Source organism: Rattus norvegicus, chromosome 19, assembly GCF_021556685.1.
Source record: "Rattus norvegicus strain SHRSP/BbbUtx chromosome 19, alternate assembly SHRSP_T2T, whole genome shotgun sequence".
NCBI lineage: Eukaryota > Metazoa > Chordata > Mammalia > Rodentia > Muridae > Rattus > Rattus norvegicus.
Genome location: NC_141552.1, coordinates 18,773,739 through 18,782,986, shown reverse-complemented (window position 1 = coordinate 18,782,986; position 9,248 = coordinate 18,773,739).

Sequence of the window (9,248 nt, the reverse complement as noted above, 5' to 3'; positions counted from 1 at the left end):
TGGGAGGCTCAGCACTCATGTCACCAAAAAAAGCCCAGATCCTAGGGCCAGCATGGGCAGGAGGTGAAGAAAGTTTGTCCCTCGTGAACATCAGTTGCTGCTCCTGGCCTGACTCTATCCTCAGGAGACAATGTTGCCCCAGAAAGTGTGGGTGTCAATGGCTATTCCCAGGCCAAGGCTGGGATACTGCTGGTCATCCCCGCAGTGACACCTCACCCCTGCATTGTGTGGTCATCCCCGCAGTGACACCTCACCCCTGCAGTGTGTGGTCATCCCCGCAGTGACACCTCACCCCTGCAGTGTGTGGTCATCCCTGCAGTGACACCTCACCACTGCAGTGTGTGGTCATCCCCGCAGTGACACCTCACCCCTGCAGTGTGTGGTCATCCCTGCAGTGACACCTCACCCCTGCACTGTGTGGTCATCCTCGCAGTGACACCTCACCCCTGCAGTGTGTGGTCATCCCTGCAGTGACATCTCACCCCTGCAGTGTGTGGTCATCCCCACAGTGACATCTCACCCCTGCAGTGTGTGGTCATCCCTGCAGTGATACCTCACCCCTGCAGTGTGTGGTCATCCCTGCAGTGACACCTCACCCCTGCAGTGTGTGGTCATCCCCGCAGTGACACCTCACCCCTGCACTGTGTGGTCATCCCTGCAGTGACTCCTCACCCCTGCAGTGTGTGGTCATCCCTGCAGTGACTCCTCACCCCTGCACTGTGTGGTCATCCCTGCAGTGATGCCTCACCCCTACAGTGCAGACCTTTGGGCCTGTGGCCTTCAGGATCCGGATTATCTGTTAAACTCAGTTCATAATCAGAATGTTTTGTGTTCAGCCTCTGCCTGGACTGTACTCCAAGAAGAGTTCAAGGTTTTCTGTGGCAACATCTAGCGATCAAGCCTGAGCAAAAGGATTCTCACATCACCCTGCAGGCAGATTCCCATAGTCATTTCTAGTCCATTTAAGCTGCTGCTGAAGATGCCTTGAAGGCATAGCCACAGCGACCCTGTGTGTTCAGAGGTGATGTTTTCCTTCAGGAACCTGATGCTGAGTCTTCTAACCCAGCAGGCGGTCCCTGCATCAGGCTGGAGTCTTGAGTTTCTGTGTTGTCCTGATACCACCTGCTGTGTTCTCCTGGGGCAGAATGGATCTCAGAAGGTCTGGGCCAGTCTCACTGGTTGAGGATTCTTGCAAGGCCTCATCTCCAATTCCTGAGGGAAGGTGTAGTTTAGGAGAATGCCTGGATTCGAAATTCAATGTTTTCAGATTTCAGGATTGGATGAGGGGTACTCAGCATGTGCATGTGTCCATGTCTCTGTATGCATGCACATGCAGGCCAGGGATGGACACCAGCAAACTTCCTCAGTCACCCTACCCCTCTCACACAAAGGAGCTCTCACACAGAAGCTGTGGCTCACAGATGAGGTTGCTCAGGGTTAGAGTCCCAGAGATTCTTCTGCTGTGCTTCAAAACTTTGAGAGAGAGAGAGAGAGAGAGAGAGAGAGAGAGAGAGAGAGAGAGAGAGATTCTAGCAGCTTGTACAACCATGCATGCACATATGGATGCCAGAGGGAAATATCCGGTGTCTTCCTTTTCGAACAGGGTCCTAATCAACTATCAGGTCTCTATATCTTAATATCTAGAAGGGGTCCCAGCATGAGCATAGCCAGGGCATACACATGCTTGGCTGTCAGTCAGGCAAGACGCAGAGATCTTGTTCTATTTTTCATGGTTAATGCTCTTAGCACCCTTGAGGGCCTGGCGGAAAGCTGCCTGGAGACTGCTGGATCTGATGCTGGCCTAGACAGCCAGGGCTATTGATGATGGATGTCCAAAGTGGCCCTCATTCTTGGCAAACTTCTCTCTTCTAGTCTAAATGTGCTTGGGTGTTTAATGCAAGGACTGGGTTGTAGTTTTCCTGTTCTATCCTGCTGCCCCCTTGTTTTCTTCAGTGGGTCACCTGCCCTAGTGAGGAAAGAGAAGTGTGTGAGCCACAGCACCACCCTCCCATGCTTCTGCTTGCTGATCTGTGGTATCTGTTGATGTAGAACCGTTCCTGTGGCAGTCCTGTTGATGTTTGTGAGTTTTGAGGATTTACGCCAGTGTAGTAATGTGCATAGTCACCCTGGAAAACCCCACAGGAAGTTGGTCCCCAGGTTTCAGCACACAGAAGCACAGGCCATAAGAGATGCCCAGGTGTTGAAGGAGGTCCAGTAGATGTGCTGTTAGTTTCCTGTGTCTGATGCATGATTGTCACTTGCTTAATAAAATGTATACACAAAACTCTTTAAGTGTCCCACTGACCTCTGAGAAAGAACATCAGTGGGAAGATGGCTTTGAACTCTTAACTCCCTGTTCCTTTCCTCATAACAGGTTTCTGTAGCAACCAAAGGAGAGAAGCCACCTGAGGGAAGGAAGTCCAAGACAGTGCCTAGGAGCAGAAGTAGGGTCTGGCTGTAGAGGGGACAAGTGGCTGGGTATAGGGACTCTAGGATCAGAAAAGAGGTTGCCTGGCATCTCCCACAGCAACGAAGACAGTCACACATAGTCATGCTCAAAGGCCAGTCTGATCCAGACTGTCCCTCATTTCCCAGGCGATTATAGATGGTGTCAGGTAGCAGTTGAAAACTGGCCATCAGGGCATGATTCAAGTGTTTATTAAGGTATCATGGCATCAAGAGTATATGAGGGAATAGCCATATGTACACAGAACGACTTGCAGATCCAGAGAGCAGGGAGGGAATAGTCAGGAGCTCCTGCTTGCTGCTGCCTTAGGGGTTCTACAGAAATCCCAGTGGCACTTGGGAAGTGGAGGCAATATCAATTAGGGATTGTGGCCACATGGGGAGATTGAGACCAGCCATGTGCTGTGGCATCAGAACACTGACCAGCGATGACAAAATGAAACATAAAACACTGGTTGCTCAGCTTTGATACTGCTGACTGCTGACGTGGCCAGGGGCCATCCGGTTCACCAAAGGCTCAGCCAACAGTTGTCTCTCCACTCAATAAAAGTCAAAGAGTGGCCCAGCTCCAAAACCAAATGTGTGCCCACATTGCAATGGCTCCGGTACTGTTTCACCTCAGCTGCGGAGATCTCAGGATCCATGAGTGTCCAGCACGCACACACCCAAAAGAGACAGTCTTAGGGGTCTTAGGCAGCACTGAGGGTGGTGAGCCTCTGCCTCACGGCTCAACGGCCCTGACCTTGGCATTGTTTGGGCACAAGAGAGCAAAGTGCTGGGGACAGACAACCTGCAGTCTACCATACTGGAAGGGCATGACTAACACTGATTGATCACATCCATGTGACTACTGAAGCTTTTCCTGCTCTCTGTAGTGGTGACCTTACAGAAACCATGCACACCCGGTTTAGACTGTATTAAAGTAGCCACCATTTCAGGGTTCCCTGCAAGGTGCCATGGGACAGTAGTAGCATGAGTCTGCATGTATCTCGACAGTTTTCACTAGGGACTACACACACACACACACACACACACACACACACACACAAACACACACATACACACACACTTACTGACATGGTGCACATTCTTTGCACACAGAAGAAAGTGAGTAGTAGTGAAAACACACCAATCATGGAATTGATGGAGGGAGTTGTGGGCAGAAGCTGGGGTTTAGTGTTACTTAAAGGCCCTATGCAGGCTCTCCTTTTGTTGGATGAGAAACTTCAAGTGCAATGTGGTTCTTTATTTTCTTTCTCTAAAGCACAGAGGGCTAGGGTGGATCTCAGGGCTTTGAGCATGTTCGGCAAGTGCAGTCACACTGAATTAAATCCTAGGGCTGGAACCCTATTAATCTTCTACAGAATTATAGAGCAGGCTGGATGAAGACTCTTAGCTGAAAATGTGGACAACTCAAGACAGGTACTGGACAATGGCTGTCAGACTTGACTGAAGACTGGAAATGTTTTGCTATCTCACAGGAAAAGAAGGCCCCTCCCACTACACTGTACTCTAAGGACATTTTATTCAGGATAGGATGACATGAACTATTGTCTCATGTCACAGATGTCAGCACAAAGTATCCAAGGTATTGTATGCCAATGGTAGCATCAACAGAACAAAGCACACAGTGTCATGAAGACATAAATTATGAGTTTGTGTAGCAAGACCCAGGCCTCTTCCAGGTTCTTAGATAGTAACTGAGAACCTCAAATACGGTAGTGATGTGATAGTGTGGTGTAAATCTAGTTACAACTAGTTTTGACACAGATGACACTTTTTGTGTCATGGTCAGCTTATAGTGAATGACTAGACCTAAGCATGAGAATAACCAAATACTACATTGCTTCTCTAGCTGCTGAGCTTCTAAAAGCCCTGGGGTGACAGCAAGCTTTTGTGGACATACTGGATTGGTTCTTCTGTACTTTAACTCTCTGAGTCACCTGCACTCTCAGCAAGTTAGATGAATTCCACAAATTGGAAATCAGTCACCTGGAAAAAATACATTCTCAATACGATCCCAGATTGGCCATGGAAAAAGGGTAGCTTGAACTGTCCCACCTCGGTTGGGCTTGCACAGGCCTGCTCTCCAAAAGAAACCTGTGTTCACAGCTGCAGGCTGCATTCACTATGGATGCTCTTGAGGTTCCTTCCTAAACTGCTTAGATTACAATAATTTTCTTGCTAACAATCAAAAAACTGATTATGCCAAGCTGGCCTACAAGAAGCTAGTTTCTATTCTGTATTTTATCAGATGTGCAGAATACATATGGTCATCATTGATAACAGGTGAATGATCTGCTCTAATATGGACACTAAGTGATGCTGGAGGACGATCCTGACCCACAATGAGCAGTGGGGACACCAGAGCCCTGTAGGGATGCCTGGCAACCTAACACGTTGAGCACGCACAGCTCAGTAAGTTCCCTGTGAACACACATCTCCTGAGATCTCTCTATTTAATCATAGGTGATCCTGTCCACCTAATACAGCACCTCATGTGGAATAACAAAAGCCACCTGCAGGAGATGTGGTGATGACTCACAGGGTAGAGCACCTGCTGCTCTCTCAGAAGAACCACATGGACCCTAACAATTGGGTAAAGTGTGTCAGTGATTACATCATAAAGTGTGTGTCCGAGACACAGCCACATTCTCCACACAAAAGACACTGTCACACTGAGTACCCCTTGGTGACTTTGAATTCACTTATTAGCCCAGGATCCATGGAACATGCAGAGATCCATGTGTAGCTGTCAGTTCTAAGTCCACAGGAGGGGACAGAACCCTTGAGTAAGAATGATGGTCTTAAGAGTCAAGAGATAGAATTCAATTTTTATTCATAACAAATACATTTTTACAACAAAACAGGATTAAAATGAATAAAAATATTTAAAAATATTTGAAAGTAAAAATAGTAACAAGAACATATAAATATGAAACAACAAAAAGAAAACTTCAATTAAAATCATAACAAAAATATTTCTAAAAGCATATTCTTAAGGAACATTTAGAAGCACAGATGTATTGCTGTTTCTCCTCTAGCCCACATAATGAAAGGCGGTCCCCCAAGTTGTCTCTCAAGTGCTGTTTTCTGAGAAGAAAGTAAGACTTCAATCAGTCAGGCTGGCTTAGTGGTATATAAATTTAGCGTCTCTAAGAAATGACAAATTAACTCAGAGGATGAATACTCATCCAAAAAATGTTGTTACCATTCAGGATGTTGGTCATCAGGGACTCCTGAGAAAGCAACTTATTCTTCAGGAAGCTCTCTTACTGCTGTGTGTCCAATTCCAGCTCTCTTGCACTTTCTGAGACCTGGGAGAGGAAGGCAGTTTTTCAGACACTGATTTGGTGGGGAAATGCAAGCCAGCTGTCAGAATGCTGCCTTCTACCACCTCAGTTCTATTGGACAGTCGACATGGACATTTTAAGTGATATCATTTTTGCTAACTCTGTGGGCAGGGCAAAATCTCCAGAGAGCCTCACAGTAATGTGGGCTGACAATATGGGACCCAGACTTATACCAGTGCAAAACAAGAACAGGGCAATGGCAAGAGACCTCATCAGGTTGCAGGAAGAAAGGAGATGTCCATATGTCACCAAGGATAAAGCCAATGACAAGTACTAATTTGACATTTGCACTTGGTTCTTATCCCAAAGGTGCTTCCTACACAAGAGATCACATGACCACAGAGTGTCATTTGTCAAAGAACCAAGAACTTGTTCAAAACTCTACATAGGATCCAATGTATCACATGGATATGCAATAATATGATATGTTATTCATCTGTCACCATTTCTAGACTGCAGCTTCAAAACGAGCAGCAAAATATGCTTGCACAATAATTCAGTTTCTGAAAAGTGGTTAACTTCCCAGAATACTTGTGCATAGGCAGAGCAATGAACAATTCCATTACATGAGGTGGTTGGCTGGTTGTGAGTGTAAATTAGAAAGGTGGTAAGAGAAGCAAAGATGTATCAAATTGGCAAATTTTATCAGATATTGTTAAGCTATCAGGTCCCTACCTGATAATGCTGGTTCTGTCCGTTGATGGTCTTTATCGTTCTTGTTAAAGTCAACCAAATATTTCTGGTTCAGTGCACAATGAAGATGTACCTCCTTGCTCTCCTGCTTCAGTGGGACCAACTTCTTCCTACATGTGTTCTCCATCAGGAGCTGGCTGAGCAGGTTTCTGGAAATACAGTCTGCATAGTAAGATCATGCTGGCCCTTTCTCCCATTCCTACTCCCAAGTCCCACTAACTCTACCAGGTCCCAGATACCCATGAAGACTTAATAAAATGCATCTTGATACATATAAGGCTGCTGCACAGAACATAAAGAGTTAATTCGGGGAAGAATAAATTGTTTGCTTGGCCTGACACCAATTAGTGTCCACACCTCTGAGAAAGAACATGGATCCACAACTATCCATGAAAGCCCAATGCATGGGGGCAACATGAATTAGTACTGGGCCAACACCCTCAAAAGAGGTCAGTAGAACCAAGAGAAGGTCATGCTAACCATGTGGTCCACGCACTGAGTGTTGTAAAACCTGGTGTGACACCATAGGTCCAGGTAAGCCTAATAAACTTCTGCTGACTTCAATCAGTGCTGTTCTCTCTAGAGCCTTTTGAAGATGCCTCGACAATCCTGGGATGAGGAACAGTCTTTTATGGAACTGAAAACTGAGTCCTAATGACCCTGGAACACTGATGGGTAAATAGCACAAGAGATAGAACCAGAGCTGAAGACCGTCCAATCCAGAACAAAGAAAGTCAGAAATGGCCATTCCACAAGTGATAGCCTTTCTGACCAGGACTTACCTAGAGAAGGTAATCTCCTTCTTCAGCTTATGGTTGTTCTCATGGACCTCAGTGTTCTCCATCTCTAAGTTGTGCAGAATTGACATGACCGCCTCCTCCATTCTCTCCAGGTCTTCATAATATGGATTTGGCCTGAAGTGTGACCTGGCCCCAAATGATAGAATACAATGAACATCGGCATTTAGGAATATATGAACTCAGGGTGGGTCCTAAATTACCCCAGGCTGCTGCCTGGATCTTCCAGCACTCAGTCACCTGCCTAGCAAGTACAGAGACTCACCATAAACTCACTGCAATTACAATCTTGCAAAGCCACCAGCTGTCAAGGGCTTTGCAAATGCACACTGGGAACTCACTCTCCCTGACTTTATCCCTGAATTCTTCATTCAGACCACAAGTTCTGCTTTAAAATAAATGGAAGCAGATGAGTCCATTTTCAATCTCACTCCTCAGGAAGGGTCAGGTTCTGAATCTCCACTATATGGGAGGTGAGGTTTAGCACAGGGTGGTTAGGGAGGCACAGCTTTCTAGAACCCAAAACCTTAATAGGATAAGAAGGTGACCTTGCAGACCCAGGAATGAAACAAGAGCATTTGGAGCGATTCATACCTGTTCTTCATGGATCTCTCTGTCAGAAACCTCCGGCGATCTCTCAGGTCATTTCTCTCCTCGGTAATGAGCTGCAGCTCTTTAATCAGCCTCTCCTTTTCCTTCTTGGCCTGATTCTCGCTTAGTTCAGTGCCAGGGGATGATGTTTCTCTCCCAGCGTCTGTAGGTAGAAGAACACAAGTGAACCTGCATGGGGAGAATGTATAGAGTGTTCATAGACCTCAGTGAGGCCTAAACAGGAGAATAAGCCAGGAACCCAGTGTCACTGCTAGGCGATTGGTCTATGCTTAAGAGGCCTCCTCAGTGGATCTCAGTTCTCCCACTACTCTATAGATACCAAGAGACATAAGCAGCCAGGTGTTCCCTATGCCGGACATCACGTGCTTACATGTACCACGGAGATGGCTTCTCCAGGATTATCATCAGCTGAACAGGGTACAGCTTGGTTTCAGGACCCTCACTCCTGTGGCTTCAGAACTCAGATGATAAATTCACCATCCAGAAAACTTGAGTGATTGGAGACATTCAGATGCCCTACCCTGATACTCTAAGCCAACAACTTTGGATTTAAAACGCATTTCCGGGGAGGATATGTTCAACAGACTTATCAGTGTCCCTATGTGAAATACCAAATGCCCCAGAAGTGCGAATAGGTTACAGGCTGAATCTTGGTCTACACGATCCAAATAGTTTTGGTATTTTAGAAACATGTTTGTAACACACACTCTAATATATAAAGCTAACGATGACCCTGCCAGTTAGAAGAAATCAGAGAAGGTCTAAGAACATAAGGTTATTGCCTGGAGCACAATCTCTCCCTGTTACTACTGTCAGATACCCACTGTATTTAAAGAAGCAATGATAGTGAAATACATTGCTGCCCTGTCTAAACTCAGAAAAGGTGGACCCTCCATGACTACTGATGAGGTTATTATATCAATGTAACATAACAAATGAACTGAAAAGTAAAGACCAGAAGTCCACAGTATAATAGCATTGGCCTTACCATATCCTCCCAGTGGGGATGGGGAAACTAAAGTTCTGAAATCCTGACTTTCAGGAATTGTGATATTCATGGAAATTCAATTCCTTTTCAGATGCTCCAGTTGTTGTGGCCCATTGCTAGAAAGGTCAGCGTAAGCCTGCAGCCACCCTGGCAGGAAGCTCAAAATACACTGCCCAGAACTTACTCCACATTCCCCAGAAGTGCTGTCTTTGTCCATCATTACTTTGAGACGAAAGGCCAGACTCCTTCACTCTAGTCTCTCCACAATCGACGTTCCCCCTCCCAAAACGCTTGCGAAGACGGGAAAACATGTCTTAGCTTGTAACTGCCAGACTCAGA